The sequence below is a fragment of the Macaca mulatta genome, chromosome 18 (assembly GCF_049350105.2).
Source record: "Macaca mulatta isolate MMU2019108-1 chromosome 18, T2T-MMU8v2.0, whole genome shotgun sequence".
Classification (NCBI taxonomy): domain Eukaryota; kingdom Metazoa; phylum Chordata; class Mammalia; order Primates; family Cercopithecidae; genus Macaca; species Macaca mulatta.
This window is the reverse complement of record NC_133423.1, coordinates 11,919,049-11,939,181: the sequence shown is the minus strand read 5'-3', so window position 1 is coordinate 11,939,181 and position 20,133 is coordinate 11,919,049. Positions and strand designations below refer to the sequence as shown.

Here is a 20,133-nt window from a genome sequence, read left to right as displayed (position 1 = left end):
TTCTGAAGGTGATTGGAATCAACAAGTTGTTGCTTTAGTTCAATCTCTTGAAGTGGCAATATGGGTCTATGAAATGAGTGGACATTCTGGAGGTCAAGCCATGCAGTGATGGGCTGACTGGCAATGTATACTATGGGACTCTGCTGAAGCTCAAATTTCTTATAAAAATAGATTATTCTGCTTGCCAGCAGGAGAAGCAACATTTGAAGTCATTTCTGAGAAGTAATCCTAGGGAAGAAAGTCTAATATATAACAGGGAAGTATATTATATTGCGTCTTTTCCTGCTCCTTCAAGGGTATTTGAGTGGAATAGACAAGCATAATAGATATTCTTGATTTGGCTCTGCATTTCAATATCTGAATCCATGGCTGCTAATACTACCCAAAGATTGAACAACATAAACCAAATTATGGCACAAGTTTTGTCCTCCTAGTTAAATTCCTCATGTCAAGGTGAGGCTTTCAGACTGTGCATCAAGATTATGTTGCAGCTGTGCTCTTGCATTATCTCCTCAGCTTTAGGCACAGCTGGCTGTGACCTGAAGCAGGCAGAATGCTGTAGTCTATTGCTGCTTGCCTTAAGCAGCCTCATGATTTACATCAATGTGCCCTAAAAAATTACAATTTTCTCTGGGTGTTACCCTGCTCAAAATGTTGAGAAACACCAGGATACACAATAAGGATCAATAACATTCATCAAACATTGTTATGAGTAAAACAAAAAAAGAAAATAGAAGAATTTCCTTTAGTATCTGGAATCAGATGAGACATTCAATATTACCATACCTATTAAATATTGTACTGAAAGTCCTAGCTTGAGTAGTAGAAGAAAAAAGAGAAAGGGGTAGTATAAGGATGGGAAAGGGAAGCAAAATTGTTATTGATCATGGATAAGGCAATCTATATTGAAATTTTATTTAAAGTTCATGTATTCTGCAGGAGTAAATTTTAAAAAAAGTTATTGCAAATTATAAACATTAGTAAAGGTTTACCAAAGTAGCTAGGCTTATGGTCATTATGCAATAATAAATTGTGTTACTTTAAAATAGCAATCAAGGCTAGGTGTGGTGGCTCACGCCTGTAATCCCAGCACTTTGGGAGGCCAAGGCGAGCAGATCACGAAGTCAGGAGATTGAGACCATGCTGGCTAACATGGTGAAACCCCGTCTCTACTAAAAATACAAAAAGTAGCCGGGCATGATGGTGGGCACCTGTAGTCCTAGCTACTCGGGAGGCTGAGGCCGGAGAATGGCATGAACCTGGGAGACGGAGGTTGCAGTGAGCTGAGATCACACCACTGCACTCCAGCCTGGGTGACAGAACAAGACTCTGTCTCAAATAAATAAATAAATAAATAAATAAATAAATAAATAAATAATAAAAAAAATAGCAATCAAGAGAAAACATGCATTTAAAAATATCAATATTAGCAACACAATGCTACATTATAATTAATCTAAAGATGTAGGCAGCTATAGGAAGAAAATTATGACACTATTTCAGGAAATTAAACAAGACATCAATAAATGGAGAGAGAAAGCACTGCAGTGGATAGAAAACAACACAAGGTATCTGTTATCCCCAAGATTATCTATTGATTCAATGAAATTTCAACGACAATTTTAAGAAGTTTTTTTCAGGGACCTTGATATATTGATAAAAATTTATAGAGAAGAGCAAAAGTCCAAGTATATCTGAAAAACTAAGATGGAAGAGCTTATTCTGCTAGATACCAAGATTTTACTGAGGACAATATAGTATTCACACAGGGATAGACCAACTGACCAGTGGAATACAATAGCTCAGAAAGGAATTCAGGCATTAATGGAAACTTGACACATGATTTGATACATCACATTGGAGAAAACTGGAGAAAAGCTTATAATGTGCTCAGACAATTTTATCCATAAAGACAAAACAATTAATTTGGGTCCAAACCTACACCATTGACAAAAAGTCGTTCCAGCAAGAAAAAAGACAAATGAGCAAGCAAAACATTAGTCTTGATAAGAATATATGGAACATCTTTAACACTTAGAGGTAGAAGAGGATTTCCTGCATACAAATGTTGCAAGTCAGAGGGAAAAGATTGATATATTAAGTGAAAGACACCATGAAGAAAGTGAAGTGAAAAGACAAGCAACAGAATCGGAATTGTTATGTGCAACTAACTACTATAAAAAGTTAATTAAACATATGAAAAATACAAAGCACATAACATAACAGTGGGCAAAACATATGGACAGACATTTTATAGAAGAGAAAATGTAAACATCAAATAATATTCAAAGATGCTCTACTTCATTAAAATGTACTAAATTCAAAATAAGACCTCACTGACGTACCATTGACTTTCATTTTGTGTGGTTGTAGAACAATGGGAATCCTTACGCACTGTTCATATGAGTAGAATTTATATTTATAAATACAGTAAACTTAAGTTTCTCTTAGTTGTTTTAATACTAAATGTAAAATGTGAGGTTTCATCTAAATGAATTCCATTATTACATACTTCAGATTAGATTTCAGATCATCATTACAACAGGTCAGATTCTCTTATCCATTAAAAATATAAAAATACAAAAACTTTAGTGCTGTGTTTTCTTTTTCTTAAAAAAATCTATATTTACTTCTAAGTCTCCCTAGGGTTCAAAGGTACTAACCCAATTATGAAAGTCAATTAATATTACATTTAATTAGGTTATTCATTTTTTTATAGACTTAGTCCAAGAGGATCACTTAGATACTTTTCCAGGACTCTGAAGAAATATTTTGAACCTTATTTGTAGTTATTATGCCATTTTTTCATAATTTAAACAGAGTGACCCACTCATGTAATACTTCCGTCTGCTCATAGATGTCTGCAGCTTACTCAAGATAAGCAATCGATCAGAACACTTATGATCTGTTATCATCTTTTCCTTGAATTTTAAAAATGTTAAACATTAATGTAATCTCACTCTCATTCATATTCTTAAAGTAAGCAAAAGCTACTGATTTAAAAAATTATAGTAGATTGGTTATGGATGTCTCACATATCTTCATCCGACTGAATGCCACACTTAAGAAGTCAATCCCTTGAGTCAGAAAATGTCTTCTATATGATGTATTTAATACTGAACTGTATTCTGCATCCTTTATCAATATAAGAAAGGTATCAACATTATCAAAAGGACTGAGTAATAAGATTCCAGCAGAAATATTCTGATATATTGATCTTCTTTGGCAGATTTAAATTAATATTTATTTACGTAGGTCATTATGGATTTAAGACCTTTCCCCCCCCCCCCACCGAGATGGAGTCTCACTCTGCTGCCAGGCTAGAGTGCAATGGCACGATCTTGGCTCACTGCAACTTCTGCCTCCAGGGATCAAGCGATTCTTCTGCCTCAGTCTCCCAAGTAGCTGGGACTACAGACATATGCCACCAACCTGGCTAATTTTTGTATTTTTAGTAGAGGCAGGGTTTTACCATATTGGCCAGGCTGGTCTTGAACTCCTGACCTCATAATCTGCCTGCCTCAGCCTCCCAAAGTGCTGTGATTACAGGGGTGAGCCACTGCATAGATTTAATGTATTCGAGTTAACCATAAGTATTTTTCTATTTTTGATGCTGATATGATCACAAACCCCTATAATCTAGTTTCTGTATCCTTCTGATCTGATTCCATTAACCCTTGAATGAAACTTTGGCTTATATGAAAACGTGCACACTCTCTTACACTTTCCTTCCCCAGACTTGGAATCAGTGATCCTTCCAAAATACCCTGGCTCCTTTTCATGGAAAATTGATTTTGAGGAACTATAATCTGGACTCTACATTTGCATATTGGGTTGGTCCCATCTGAGGTTCCATTGCCTCAAGGTCATTTTAGTGGCCAGAGGGATAAACAATTTTGTATATGTATGTATGCATATATAATATAAATTTTGTATATGTATATATATAATATAATATCTGTTATATGATCTCCTAAACAATAATGCTAATTCAGGTATATATCAGTTGTCGAATTTATTTGGATCAAAACTCTTCAGACAGACAATAGTCTTGAGATTTTGAAATCTCTCAACACCATTTCTACTGCAGTAAAAGTACTGAAAATTGTATGAATTAGTGCAAGCAAAGCTCTTTTTGGAGGAAATAAATCTTTTTATTTATTTTTATAAAACTGAACACATATCAAAGGAGAATGGTTTACAGTTGTTGAGATTTAAATTGTAGTATCTACTAAATACTTGCTATTTTTCTCACATAAAAGTACTTTCTCAGTCCTTTGGCTTTAGTACTCTAAGAGCACTCTGAGGAACTTTATTCATGTTGATGTTTTGAGTTTCTCAAACACTAAAGTTCAGAAAGTGGAGAAGCTAATTTCAATAAAATATACTGCTTCAAGAGGGAAACTTCAATCTTTTTCCTGTGGGCCAGTTTTTATGGAAGCACAGGGCTTTTCTTCGATCACCCTGTGTATTTTAAATTATTTCTAGTATTTCTATGGTGGATACCATAAACTGTTTGGTTAATAATAATCATAGCTTGAAGTCTTATTCCTTGAAATGTGTATTTGGCATTTCTTGAAGGCTTTTTTTTTTTTTTTTTTTTGAGATGGAGTCTCGCTCTGTCACCCGGGCTGAAGTGCAGTGGTGTGATCTCAGCTCACTGAAACCTCTGCCTCCCGGGTTCAAGCAGTTCTCTGCCTCAGCTTCTGGAGTAGCTGAAACTACAGGCGTATAGTCCCACCATCATGCTCAGCTAATTGTTTATATTTTTAGTAGAGACGGGGTTTCACCATGTTGGCTTGGCTGGTCTTGAACTCCTCACCTCAGATGATCTGCCTGCCTCAGCCTCCCAAAGTGCTAGGATTACAGGCATAAACCACCGTGCTTGGCCTTCTTGAAGGCTTCTACAGGAATGTCTCATAGTGATCTTTCTTTTGTAACCCTCACCTGCCTGCAGACAAGATGAATTCATCTATTTAGAGTTAAGGTTTTCCAGTTTTCTCTTAAAATTTTTAGGATACCCTAGTTCCCAGATCTATGTATAAACAAAACAAAACAAAACAAAAAAAAAAAATCTATGATTTTGAGTCATCCTTGCTATGCCAGTTACAAGTTTTATAGACCAGGGACCATCATGGCTAAACATCCATTGGACAACGGTGGAGCTCCCTTCCAGATTCTTGGGCTGGGGACTTCCCATAGACTGATTTAGCTTAGGGACAAAATAAAGACATCCAATGTAGAAGGCGAACTATATGAAAAAGAAAGATATAAGGGTTGGTGGGAAAGGTTATGCTAAGGCTAGAGAGACTCAGAAAAAGTAGACTCAGTTAATGATCTTTCTGTCATTTCACAAGTCTTTCTGAATAAAACAGCTCAGAAATGGAGCCAAAGCCAACCGCATCAGCCCCAAGCAGGGAAGGGGATTTAATGAGGTGGGTCTGAAAGAATAGTTCTAAGAACTCATGCCTTTCACACACACTCTCTTTGTCCTGGAAAATAAGACTGCTGACTCAGAATTAAAAACTAGTGTTGTTTACTAAGAGCCAATTAAAACATTAAAGAACAGAGGAGAAATGTCATCACATCTTGGTTCCTTAATCTGTCAAAATTACAAATATTCTTGCGTAAATCCCTTTGAAAATTACCTTGTGGTTGAGGAAGGAGCAAAAAGGGATGAGAAGATATTTTAATACTCAGCAAAGGAGAGGAAAGGTAACCTTAGAGTCACAAGTTAGACAACTATCTGTCTGTCTGTCTGTCTATCTATCTATAGCTTTTTAACTTAAGCATGCTCTAAGAAGTTAGACAACTTTAGAGATTTCTTTGAAAAGAGCACTGAAAATATAGACTTCATAGTGTTTTGTTGCAATAAACCCTCATATCAACCTCGAGTGTTAAGAGTTGCTAATCTCTATAGATAATTAACTTTAGATTTAGGAAATAAACTCACAGTAGCTTGCTTAAATTGAGAATTTACCTAAGAGGACTCCAAATTCCTTTATAGCTTCAAGGATTAAACACTTTTTACACTTTATTGCATGTTTACCCTTTCCACTTTGTGATGCCTCGTAAAAGCTAAGATTATTTTTATCAACCTGGAAAGACCTTTAGGTTCCTTTACTCATAAAAATGGTGACATCTGCTGGAACTATGTACTTCAGCACCAGAGTAAGGTCTGAACAACTGCCTGGATTCACATGTTGGCTGCATTTCTACGTTTCCAGGAGAGGTAGCAGATACACTTGCAAATGGGGAAACAACAAAGTCTCTGCTTTATTTAGAATGAAGATTGATCATGGACAAAGCCAAGCTCTTTAAGACAAGATTTCAAGAGCTGAAAGCTTCTAGAATAATATCTTTGCAAAGAAACCCATGCTACTAAGAAGATTAAAAAGTCAGAAAGCAGTTAGCAGTGGTTGCTATGGAAGCAACTGTAAACCTGTCCTCTGGGAAGAACAGAAGAGAATAGTCAGCTTCCCTCAGGGAAGTGGGTTCTAGGGCTCATTAAGGGGCACAGGTGACAGCAGACACCTAGCTCTGAAAAGACAAATAGTTAAGAAGTGCCTGTCTGTAGGTTTTTTTTATTACCAGAGGCTGCAGCATTAGGGGTGTAGCGATTAGCCAGAACAGCAGGGTACAAACATAAATTATTATAAAATCCAGACTGTATTTTGTCATCAGCATTGCAGAATGTTTTGAATGACACAGTATGACAACAACAAGGGATTATAGTCATCATCTTGCTTAGGGAGAAATTTTATGCATCATGTATATTTAAACCACAAATACCAAAGATTTTATGTGCAGTGACTCAAATATAACAATTTTAAGTCTGTTTGAGATTTGAAGCAATGCCTGCTAATTCAGCATTCTGAAAATGAGTATCCTTGTTTATTTTTTTCATATTTTTTATAAAAGTGGACATTTTTATTTTTTCTCAGGCTAGAAATACTTGATAATTTTTGTTACTGTTCTCTAAATCTGATTTTCCAGAACTTGGCAGGATGAAGACAAAGTGTGTGAAAGGTATGAGTAGTTCTTTTAAATTCTCTTTTATCTACCTGCTCATATTTTCTAGGAATTGAGAACTGAGTTTTTATGGATATTCTTTTAAAAAAAATTATTTAGCAATTGAATTTTCAGACCACAAAATACTTTAGGGTTTCATTTGATCCACGTTACCATATCTCTTGCAGCAACTCATTTTACTATTTCCTTCATGAAAGTTTATTCAGGACTTGTTTAGGGAGAAGAATTTCTGAAACTATATATTGCTGAAATATCTTTTTATTATAGCAACATTTTATTATTTATTTATTTAGAGACGGAGTCTCTCTGTGTCACCCAGGCTGGAGTGCAGTGGTGCAATCTAGGCTCACTGCAACCTCTGCCTCCCGGGTTCAAGCGATTCTCCTGCCTCAACCTCCTGAGTAGCTGAGACTACAGGCATGTGCCACCGCTCCTGGCTAATTTTTTGATTTTTTTTTTTTTTTTTTTTTTTTTTTAAGCAGAGATCGGGTTTCACTATGTTGGCCAGGATGGTCTCAATCTCCCGACCTCTGGCGATCTGCCTGCCTCGGCCTCCCAAAGTGCTGGGATTACAGGCGTGAGGCAGCGCGCCAGGCCTATAGCAGCATTTTAAAAGGACATTTGCTTGGGTGTATAATTTTATATCCAACATTTTTTTCCTTAAATATTTAAAAATATCCTACTCCTTCTTTTGTTGCATCCATTTTTGTTGCTATGTCTGATATTCTGATCCTTGCTTCTTTGCAGGTGATCTCTGACTCACTGTAAGCTTTGTAAATTTCTCTATGACTTGCATGTTCTAAAATATCTCGCTAGCATTTTCAGTCATAGGTTTTTCTTTGTATATCCTGTTTGGCCTGAAGGCAAATCTGGCAATGAAAACCCAAGTGCTCACACACCCGTGACTCTGCTGAACTGCTCGCACTTCTTACCAGGCGTCCTCATCACAATGCTTTGGCCATGTCCAGGACTCTTTAACCAGAGATGCATTTTTTGATATGTGATATGTGAGGTCCAGTATAAACTAACCAATTAAAAACACCTTATGTTGTAAGATCTGTGTGCTCTGTTGTTCTAACTGAATATTTTTATCTACAAAGCCTGTATTGGGGTTAATTCCATCCTTAGAACCTGGCATTAGAGGGACATCATGTGGTAGTATAAGGTTATGCAGGCAGGCTTGTCGGCAGCTTTCTTTGTGAATTGCTTTTTCTTGAGAGGTCAACTCTTCGTTCACAGGATGCACTTTTGCTAACAATTATCATACGCCAAATATCATATCCTTTATACCAAAACAACATTTTGTCACTGTATAATGGATTAAGTTATTTAGGTGGAGAGGAATTTTCAGGATTTTTTGTTTGTTTGTTTTTGAAATAAATATAGGGAATAACAATTCTAAAGGTTGTTTTAGGATACACACTAATGGAGAGTATAAAACTATCCAGTGGATGTCACTTTCAGAATGCCTTAAAGTCATTAACATTTGAATCCTAACCAGATTTTAAAAGAAGTGTGAATGTTGTTTGCTCGTCAAAAGCAGTGATGATAATCTTAAATATAGAGTCCAGGAATGGCATCTGTGAAACACAAACATCTTTCTCCAACTTGATGGTGAATTAATGCTGACTGTGAGCTAACATAAGAGCCTTATTATTTAAATTGTGTTTTTTAGTAGCATTCTGATCAAAACCATTATTAATGTTGTTGCCTTGCACCGCGCACATCTTTATATCATTGTGTTCTAATATCATGAGATAAGCATATGGTTCTCATATAATTTTTTAGTGTAATAGTGTTATGTTTGTGCTATGTTTTCTTTACATGTTTTTATTTTGAAGATTTACATCAGATCCAGTTATTTATAGGGCATTGAAGACCAAACATATGCAAACATCAAGTATTTTAGAGTTGATTTCTAGCAGAGGCTGAGGTGGGACTCTTGTTCGAGGGATTTAGTGAGGGAGCATCCTCAGGAGAAGAGCATGGGGGGGATCAGTACAGGACAGGGAATCCAGCTTGGCAAGAATGTGTCTTAGCTGGAGACTGGCTTCAGCTTGACCCCACAGGACAACTCTAGAGCATCGCTGTCCAGTGGAAATATATTGCATGCCATACAGGTAATTTTAAATTTTCTAGTAGCCACATTTAAACACGTAAAAAGAAACAGATGGTTTAAACACTTTGAACGAGTGCATCCAAAGTATTGACATTTCAGCATGTATCAATATTAAACATTTGATAAGATATCTGTAATAGTCCATTTTCACACTGCTGATAAAGACATACCCAAGACTGGAAAGAAAAAGAGAACGAATTGGACTTACAGTTCCACACGGCTAGGGAGGCCTCAGAGCGATGGCGAGAGGCGAAAGGCCCTTTCACCTGGAGTCAGCAAGAGGAATGAGGAAGAAGCAAACGCGGAAACCCCTGATAAACCCATCAGATCTCATGAGACTTATTCCCTATCACGAGAATAGCAGGGGAAAGACCAGCCCCCATGATTCAATTACCTCCCCCTGGGTCCCTCCCACAACACGTGGGAATTCTGGGAGATACAAGTTGAGATTTGGTTGGGGACACAGCCAAACCATATCAACATCTTATGTTTCTTTTTATACTAAATCTTTGAAATCTAGTGTGCGAACAACATATCTCACTTCAGGTGCTCGACAGACATGTGTGGCGAGGGATGACGGTATCCAGTGGCACACACCTCAACCGCACAAGAGTTGGTCGCGTCTTGAGCCAAACGGGTCAACGTTTGTACCCCCAATTCAGTTATTAGCTATACTCTGTCCTCAAGGGTTGGGAGGAGTAGTCTTAAAGGCGAAGTGGTTCCTGTTTGTCTGAGGGCAATTCTTCTTGAGAAGGTGTTCTCTTTGAGTTTTACCAGCAGGGGATGAGCATGGGGGGAACATGTCTGGGCACCTGAAAACAAAGCATTCTCGACAGTCCCTAGGGGCGCTCATGTACACTTGCTTCTCACATTAAGTTCCTTCGGTGCACACAGGGCTTCTCCAGGATTACATTTTTTTTCTGAGAAAACTATGAGGAAGGCTAGTGGGACCAATGATAGCTCCCACTGCAGGCTTGGTCCCAACACTCTCATACCCAAGATTTCCCTTCTCCACCAGTGTTTAGAGTCTCCTCCCCACTGACTGGTACTTGTGATGGTGGTGGTGGTGGTGGCGGTGGTGTGGGGTGTGTGTGTGCGTGTGTGTGTGTGTGTGAGAAGGGAGGGGTTTCTCAAACTCACATTGCTGCAGGATCCGACTCCCTGTTTATTTTGCCCTTATGAATGGCTGTGATTGGTAGTAGAATTAAATCCAGCAATGCTAGTAACAAAAGACATCCTGGTGGATCACCAGAGTGCAAAATATCTTCTGCTCTGTCTCAATTATGTAGCAGCAGCCCTATTTCTTCATGATTAGAGTCAATTGCTCCTGCTAATATAGCAACTTCTTTCTTAGCTAGTTACTTCACTAGCACACAGAACATAAACTGAGCAGTAATAACTAAGTTTAGTGCAATCCACGTTGTTCCTCCTGGTGGAAGTGATTTCTTCTGGGAATCAGGAATGCTGAACCCACAGAGATTATATTTGTGCACATTGGAAGTACAAATCCCTTGAATGTGGATGGTAGTGAATGGCTACCTCCCCCATTCTCTACCTGGACACAGTATTTTACATTTTGAGGACCATATAATGACCATTCATTTAATGTGTGTATTGCATAATAAAGGATAGTACCCCATCCCCTTGCAGGGTGTCACATTGAATCGCTCGTGATTCCCTGCATCTACAAAGCCTGCTTTATCACAGGCCATGGCTCTTGCACTCTGTGGGAGGTGGTAGGACCGGGGTATTCCTTGGTCTTATGCCCACTACTTCACCTCCATTTCTTTAAAGTGGGTCTCTGGGAATGAGGTGATCATATGTAGGATCCTATGTGAGCAGAGTAGACATTCTTTGCATTCTTGGACAAGAGGGCTCGCTGAGATATTACAGACAAGAAAGGCAGACTATTACCTGGAATACGGGTCTATCCCATCCAAGTTTACATATTACTTGGAAGAATGGAAGGGATCTGATATAATCATTTCCAAATAATGCCCAATATAGACCTTCTGAGAGATGCTTTCAGCATTGGTCCCTGACGGTGGCATGACAGAGCTTCAGCAGCCGCTGTAGCTAATTCACCCTTGGCCTAAGGAATCTCTTGCCTTTGGACCCATGCATCTCTGCCATGATGGCTGCTTCAACTGAGCCCATTGCATAAGCACCGGGATGACTGAGAATGGAGTCTGACTAAAATTTATTTGTTAATTTATCTTGTCTGCTTGCTTGATGAGTGTCTCTTTGGCAGTAGCTGCTTCTGTGGGCAGTAACCTGATTTAGAAGGAGCTCCACACTTTGTTCCCACTCCCATGCCTCCCATGCATCTCATCTGCTTGCCTCTCCTCAGACCTCTCTGAATCCAGTCTACCAGGCTTGCTCCTCCTAGGCCTCTGACTGGACAGTCAGCACTCCCCATGATACACCCTTATCTCAGCCATGTCTGTTTTCACACAAAGTGGGTGGCCAGGCACATCGCCTGAACTTCTGGCCATTGGACTGTAGATAAGCAGCCATTTTTTTTTTTTTTTTTTTTTTTTTTTAGACCAGGTTTTGTTGTCACCCAGGCTGGAGTAGTGCAGTGGTGCAATTTCAGATCACTACAACCTCCATCTCCCAGGATCAAGCGATTCTTGTGCCTCAGCCTCCCAAATAGCTGGGATTACAGGCATATGCCACCATGCCAAGCTAATTTTTTGTATTTTTAGTAGAGACAGGTTTTCGCTGTGTTGGCCAGGCTGGTCTCAAACTCCTGGTCTCAAGTGATCTGCCCAACTTGGCCTCCTAAAGTGCTGAGATTAACAGGCATGAGCCACTGTGCCATTTGGCCAGCTACCATTCGTTTTTGATATGCACCCAAATTTCTAGCAGGCTCACTGTTTCATGAACAAAGCCTGAGCTTTTAATTCTTCTCCTTTGCTTTTACTCACCCCACTCCCTGCTGTCATGATGCCATAGGTGTGAGCTTAGGACAGGTAACTGTTCACTACTGGCAGGTGACATGAGAGTCTAGGTCAACAGTTTATGCAACTTACTTGTGACCTCTGAACCTGCTCATGTTTGATACTGGGTGTGATTAGTCCGTTGTACTACAGATTATGGCTGGGTCCACCTATAACTTGGTGTTTCTGAGAGTACACAATATAGTATTTTTGTCCATGAAGTCACTTGATGACTTCATATCTCTGGTTCCACTCTGACCCAGTAGTAAATCAGGGACCGTTTTACACATGGTGTATGTAGTTATTTTTTGCAGATGACATGCCTTCTTCCAAACCTAGAGATCTAGCCACAGCCTCTTGCTGGGGCTTACCAGAAGCTCCTCCTGGCATCTGTCTCTATTAAGACACATCTGGAAATATGAGCTGGCCCAGGTAGTAGGTTTGCTGCTACACAGCCTGGAACAACTGCAGAGCTTCCTTGTTTTGTGCTGCCTTCTGAAAAAGCAAGTTGTGTCCCAAGATAATTGGATTATGATGTCATTACTAGTATGACATATGTTGAATTAAGTGATATTCTAAAAATAAATACTTAAATAGATACTGAAACACAGTCCTGTGGTATATCTTAAGGAAGGATTTCTCAACCTCAGTACTATTGACATTCTGAGTCAGATAATTTTTTGTTATGGAGAAGCGTCCTGTACAGTTTAGGATGTTTAGCAGCATCTTGGCTTTTACCCACTAGATTCCAGCAGCACCTGCCCCAGTTGAGACAGCCAAAAATGTCTCCAAATATTGCCCAATGTCCCTTAGGGGATAATCAACCCCAGTTAAGAACCACTTGTTATATGATTCTCTAGAATTTATCCTGTATTGATAAAATGAATGTTTGCTGTCATTTTAAAGATCTAGGAAAATTTTTCTCCAATGTCAATCTGATTTTTGAAGAGGTTATAAAATCTTTGTTTCCTCAAGTTGTAAGATAAAAATGATTATAAAACTTAAAATCCCCATTATAGTTTCTATATGAAACATTTGCAAGTCACAGAAGGTTTTTCTTTGGTTTTGCAGGACTGTTACTCCTATACCATGATCAGATCATTCATGTGATCTCTAACACTGATGTGAGATTGACATATGATAGAATAGGGTGTTGGTGAACACTTGCTTTTAATGTGAGGAAAATCCACCAGTGCAGCAGTGAGGAGGTGAGGACCTTGGCCATTGCTGGAATTGGAGGTAGTGGAGTAGATCTGCATGAGTAACCCAGTGCTGCCTAGGACGGGGTGGGTACATCTGTCTACAACTGCCTCAAGCCCTTTCATCCCTCACACTAACCTAAGCCCCATTTTAGCCTGTTTCAATAATAAAGTAATATTTAAATATGTATACTATGAATATGTATATATGTACTTATGAAGTATTAAATACATATAAATTACTAAAGTGACACTAACTTCTATTTGCTTTAGAAGTACCTTATTTATCAGTTTGCTCAGCATGGAGAAGGGAAGAAAATGTTATTTGTTGCGGGAAGTCAGGGACCCGGAACGGAGGGACCGGCCAAAGCCGCGGTAGAAGAACATAAATTGTGAAGGTTTCATGGACATTTATTAGTTCCCAAAATTAATACTTTTATAATTTCTTATACCTGTCTTTACTGTAATCTCTGAACATAAATTGTGAAGATTTCATGGACACTTATCACTTCCCCAATGAATATCCTTGTGATTTCCTATGCCTGTCTTTACTTTAGTCTCTTAATCCCATCATCTTCTTTGTAAGCTGAGGAGGATGAATGTCGCCTCAGGACCCTGTGATTGTGTCGACTGCACAGATTGTTTGTAGAGCATGTGTGTTTGAACAATATGAAATCTGGGCATCTTTAAAAAAGAACAAGGTAACAGCGATGTTCAGGGAACAAGAGAGTTAACTTTGAACTGGCCGCTGGTGAGCCGGACGGAACAGAGCTATATTTCTCCTCTTTCATAAGCAAATAGGAGAAATATGGCTGAATTCTTTTTCTCAGCAAGGAACTTCCCTGAGAAAGAGAACGCGCCCTGAGGGTAGGCCTGTAGACGGGCCCTTTTTAAGGCGTCCTGTCTTTTATGGTCGAAGCTGAAGGCATGAAATAAGCCAGGGTCTCCTATAGTGCTCCCAGGCTTACTAGGATGGGAAAACTCCCACCTAATAAATTGTGGTCAGACAGGTTACCTGCTCTCAAACCCTGTTTCCTGATAAGATGTTATCAATGACAATGGGTGCCGAAACTTCATTAGCAATTTTAATTTCTCCTCATCCGGTGGGCCTGTGATCTCACCCTGCCTCCATTTGCTTTGTGATATTTTACTACTTTGTGAAGTACGTGATCTCTGTGACCCACACCCTATTCGTGCACTCCCTCCCCTTTTATAATCGCTAATAAAAACTTGCTGGTTTTATGGCTGGGGAACATCACCGATCCTGCCAACATGTGATGTCTCCCCCGGACACCCAGCTTTACATTTCTCTCTCTTGTGCTCTTTCCCTTTATTTCTCAACCCAGCCGGGACACTTAGGAAATAGAAAAGAACGCATGTTAAACATCGGGAGCTGGTTCTCCCGATAGTTATTTCTTGAATCTTCCTCTCAGACTTCAATGCCTGGTGCTCCTTTTGGGAATGTTGAGAAATAAAATCAAAGAGTAAATATTCTGTGGCAAGTTGGAGCAGCTCTGTAAGGGCCAGTCTAGTAGGTGCTCTTGTGGATGGTGGCAGCTTGTGTCATGCATGCGTTGGACAAGTCCATATGGCATATGGCTCTGTGACTCACAGCGCAAATAGTGTTAACTTTGGCCAGTGACTGGAGCTTATGGCAGCTTCACTCGCAGATGTTTTGCAGTTGCTGTCAGGGCAAGTGTGTACTTACAAATGGCTTCCATCCAATGGTGTCCAGATTATTTGGGGCAGGGCAAATACAGGCAAGTCAGAGGGTCAAGCCAGTGTTAGCAAATATGCATGGGCTGCACCAATGGCACGCACCTTTCCCAGACAGGCATGATTGAGCGACGGATTACATTTCCTCCTCACAAGAAAACTGGATGCCTCTGTCGCTAAACAGAGCCCACTCTCAGTGCAATTCTGGGGTAGCTGAAGCATGGGGCTCTAAAGGGGACAGAAATGAAGAAACTGTGAATGTACCGAAGGTGATAGAGTTGTACTACAAATAAGACTCAGGAATAGGATTGCCAATGTTGAAATATTTTCAACTTTGCAATAAGGCAAATGCCTTCCATATTTGGTTATCCCAAAGAAAGGAAAAGGTCCCTTACCCCGGATTTTGTCCAGATATGAAGACTGTTCACACACACACACACACACACACACACCCCAAGACGATATAGAAAGGTTTATTGCTCAGATAACAAGGCTTTCTTGCGACAACAGGGGGGCTCCTTAGTGGGTCCAAAAATGGTTTGAGAGAACAGAGAAAGCAGTTGAGCCTGGGGTTTTTACTGAGGTTAGTGATAAGGAAGGAGTGGGGGTTCCCATAGGTAGTTTGAAATTCCCACTGGCACCCAAGGAGGGAGCACCTCAACGTTATTATAAACTTTCCCAGGTGCAGAGTAGAAGGAGAACAGGGAGAGGTGAGGGTTCAAACCTGTGCGTGGTCAAACATTAAAAAATGGCGGCTGACTGTGTGTTAGCTTTCTAGGGCTGCTGGAACAAGTGACTACAAACCGGTGGCTTAAAACAACAGATTATTTGTTGCCTCACAGTTCTAGAGGCTGGAAATCTGATATCAAGATGTCTCCAGGGATGATTCCTCCTGGAGGCTCTGAGGCAACATGTGTTTCAGGCTTCGCTTTTAGCTTCTGGTGATGGCTGCCAGTCCTTAGCTTTTCTTGGCTCATAGAAGCATCACTGTGGTCTCTGCCTCTGCCTCATGATGGTCTCCTTGATTATCTGTCTTTGCGTCTCTTTTCCTCTTCCTATAAGAGCACCAGTCGTACTTGATAAAAGGCCCACCCTACTCCAGTGTGACCTCAACTAAATTACATCTTAATTACTTCCAGAACCCATTTCCAAATAAAGTCACATTGACGGGTACCATGGGTTAGGATGTCAACATATATTTTGGGGAAACACAATTCAAACCACAACTGACTATTAAATGTTACATGCCAGTCTTTGACAGAAGTGATTAATGCTTGTATATAAGGCAAACATAATGGCAGACATAACTTCTTGATGGTTAATTTATCCTTAGTGTAAATTTAAGTGGTCATGGGCCACTGGCATAGATTGGGTGGGTGTCTGGTAGGGCTGAAAGAAATAATTATCTCCATTAATCCTTTCTCCCTCAGTGCCATTGAGTTTCTGCTGTGATTTTTGCCATTACTAACCACTGTGTAATAAGAATGAAATTTTGCTTCACTAACTTCTTTAGGGGCTGCATATTGCTTTGTTTTCTAAATGTGCTGGGTATAGAGACAGTACAGTGATCATCTTTGAACTCTTTAAAAGAGACACTGTAATTAAGGTAATTTATGGCTGGTTTGTAACAGCTCTAGCTATATTTCTGGGGATGCCTGAATGTCTGGCTTTAACTTTTGGCCAAGATAATGGTAATGGAATTTATAATGTTCTGTTTAAATTCTGACCCTTAGGGCCAATTTTTTAACTTACGACTTTCAACTGGCATAATGGGTTAGACATCCTGACCTATGGGTCAGAGGTACATTAAAAATCTTGAACCGGGCACACTGGCTCACACCTGTAATCCCAGCACTTTGAGAGGCTGAGATGGGTGAATCACCTGAGGTCAGAAGTTCGAGAGCAGCCTGGCCAATGTGGTGAAATACCATCTTTACTTAAAAAAAAAAAAAAAAAAAAAGCCTGGTGTGGTGGCACACGCCTGTAGTCCCAGCTACTCGAGAGACTGAGACAGGAGAATCACTGGAACCCGGGTGGCAGAGCCTGCAGTGAGCTGAGATCATGCCACTGCACTACAGACTGGGTGAGACAGAGTGATACTCCGTCTCAAAAACCAACCAACCAACCAGCCAACCAACCAACAAAAAACTCTCTTACATCTCTGTCTTGAGCTCTCTGAAGCTTAGATTCATTGCATGGTTCAATTCACAAAGCACATTAGTGTGTGAATAAAGACCCTGAGGAGTTAGCACTGGGATCTCTCAAATGCTCGATGCTTGCCTCCACTCCAGTCTCTTTCTCTAAATGGACCAATCAGTTGCCTTTAAACCAAAGCCTCGCAGGAGATTGCTCTATGGAGTCTTGTCCTTTCAGATACCTGAACTCCTGAAATGTTTGGAGAGGTTGAGGGAAGGCTTGGGAGTAAATTAACACAAAGTTTATGGTCTGAAGACACTTTAGTCATTTCAATGAGTGAATGCCTAGCTTGCGGGCTGATGAAAGAACTTCAAATCTGTCTGATTATTAAGAAGAAAGAACTTCAAATTTGTCCAGTTATTATTATTACTTTGTTGTTGTTGTTGTCATTGTTTCTGTTTTTCAGTTGAGTGTGAGCAGAAAAAGAAACTGGGGATAAATTAATTTTTTTGTCCTACAAGGTCAAGACAGTTTTATTTTGGATTTAAGTTCTTTTGGATTTTGAAGTCTTTGGACTTGAACACTTTTAGGATTTGCATTTAATTTCTTTCTGAAAATACTGTTAATAAGACTATATCAAACATATGGGACGTTTTCTATAATTGTTGGAATTTTACTAGCAGAACATCTTTAGGCAATTTATTATTTTAATATCTTATTGTTGTAATTCAGTTTCACTGAGGATCTTCTGATACGCTCTGTTGAAATTCTTAAGTGGACACAGTTTGGATAGGAAATGAGATAGAGAAATAATTTTTGGCTTTGGTGGCAGACGTGTCTTGGAACTAATTAATTGTTGTTCTATTTTCAGATCAATATGGGACAAAATCAATACTAACAACTATTGAACTGTGGAGGTTTTAACATTTTCTGAAAATTTTTTGATGCTCCTTTTATAAGAGTTGGGGGATTATGTCTTTTATCATGAATCTGGGCCCTTTCAGTGACTAGCTTATAAACAATATCATACAGAGAAAGTGAAGTTCCTAACTTCCAGGGCTAGGTAGAAAAAGCAGTACTGCATCCTCCTGGTTCTCTTGGCACATTTGTTTTGGAGCCGTGAGTTACTACATAAGAAGTCCAACCACCTGGAGTAGTGACCTGTAGGTGCTCGGGTTGACAGCATCAGTTGAGGTCTGGTACCACAGATTCAACTACGTAGGACCAATCACCAGCCACGTGCATAAAGATGCCTCTCAATGATTCCCCAGCTGTGTGGTTACCCCCAACTGTTAAATTGCGCCAGCCAAGACTCCAGAGATGGTGGAGCATGTGTAAGACATTCACACTGCTTCATTCTGTGAGCATTGAAAAGTTACTGTACATCACTATGTTTTGAGTACTTAGTTATGCAGCAGTTATAACCAGAGAATGCTCTCTGAAGTCTATCCAAAGGGGTAGTAGTTAGCATTGGGGATGCAATCCAGTCAAGACTGAAGTTGGACATCCTGTCAGTTATGGAGTTTCCTTCCCCTAGGAAAATAGCCACAGTCCTGATGGAACCATGGCATTAACCCAGAGAGCCAGGAGAATGAAAAGCTGAGCACCATCAGGGGAGATCTGTTCTTCACTTCTGGAGTCAGTAGGAGAGACTCTTGTTACCTTCCCAGTCACTCCCCACAGAGGTAGGAGAGGAGGCAGTGGAAGTGATGGACTTGTTGTTATTTGAGAAGAAGTTGGGTGTGCTTGCTTCAGCTCACATATTTCTGTTTTCCTCACTGGGGGCCAGCCTGACCACAGGGAACATATGGCCCTGTTTCAGCTGCCCATGTTACACATGTAGGGGGCCTGGCTCACTTAGGGCAAGCATGTGGGGTTGTAGTGTCTTCTGTGACTAGGACTAATTCCGCAAGTCAACTAGGAAGCTTATTCTCTCCTGCCTCCCACACTGTATAGTACCTCCTACAACTCGGTCTGTGAGAACAAAATGTTTTGTCCTTCAATGCCCTCATTTCATTTAAAAATTAATTTTTTAATGAAGATATAATTGTACATATTTATGAGATACATAGTGATGTTTTGATACATATATAATGTATAGTGATCAGATTAGAGTAATGAGCATATCTATCACCTTGAATATTTGGTACTTCTTGTGCTGGGGATATTAAAAATTCTCTCTTCTAGCTATTTTGAAATATACTAGAAATTCTCATTAACTATAATCACCCTACTGTGCTGTCAAACACAATAACTTATTTCTTCTATCTAATTGTATTTTTGTACCTATTATCCTACCTCCCTTCATGTCTCCCGCCCTTTTTCAGACTTTAGTAACCATGATTTTCCTTTCTACTTCTATGAGATAAACCTTTTAAGCTTTCACATATAAGTGAGAACATATGGTATTTATCTTTCTGTTCCTGGCTTATTTCATTGACATAACGTCCTTCACGCTCATTCATGTTGTCCAATGGCCTCATTTCTAATCTCATTTTTATTACATTCAGAACTCAGGTGGGGATGGGGAGGTACCATTTGTTGGGCTTCTTTAAGATGCCAAGACAATTCTCCTGTATTTATCTCATACATTCAGTCATACTATTTACATGGTCATGTGATTCATCCAACCACAGACAGACAGAGTAGATCTTTATTGTTATTACTAATTTATAGCAAATTTTAAAAACATATGCAATGCACAACATCTTATCCTAATCCTTTAGAAACAGACTCTAGATTTAAGCTTAGAAACCAGTCTTTCAATATATTACTGCCACATTAAGAGCTTCTTTCAAAAGAGTGAAACTCTGCATAATTTCTGGGCACTTAGAGTTACTTTTACTTTAACTATTTCTGAATGCTATCCATCACATGACAGGGTGATAAAACATTTGTAGATTACTAAAGAAAATAGTTCCAGTGTTTTCAGCTGGGAATCCTTTTCAATCATAATACATTTCAAAGGGCTGCCAGAAGATTTATTAAC

At 39.4% G+C, this 20,133-nt stretch overlaps 1 protein-coding gene across 1 annotated transcript in view; it reads left to right on the top strand.

Moving 5' to 3' along the window:
* Nucleotides 1-20,133, top strand: part of CCDC102B (coiled-coil domain containing 102B) — a 374,522-nt gene that overhangs the window by 12,680 nt on the left and 341,709 nt on the right. The window lies entirely within an intron of this gene.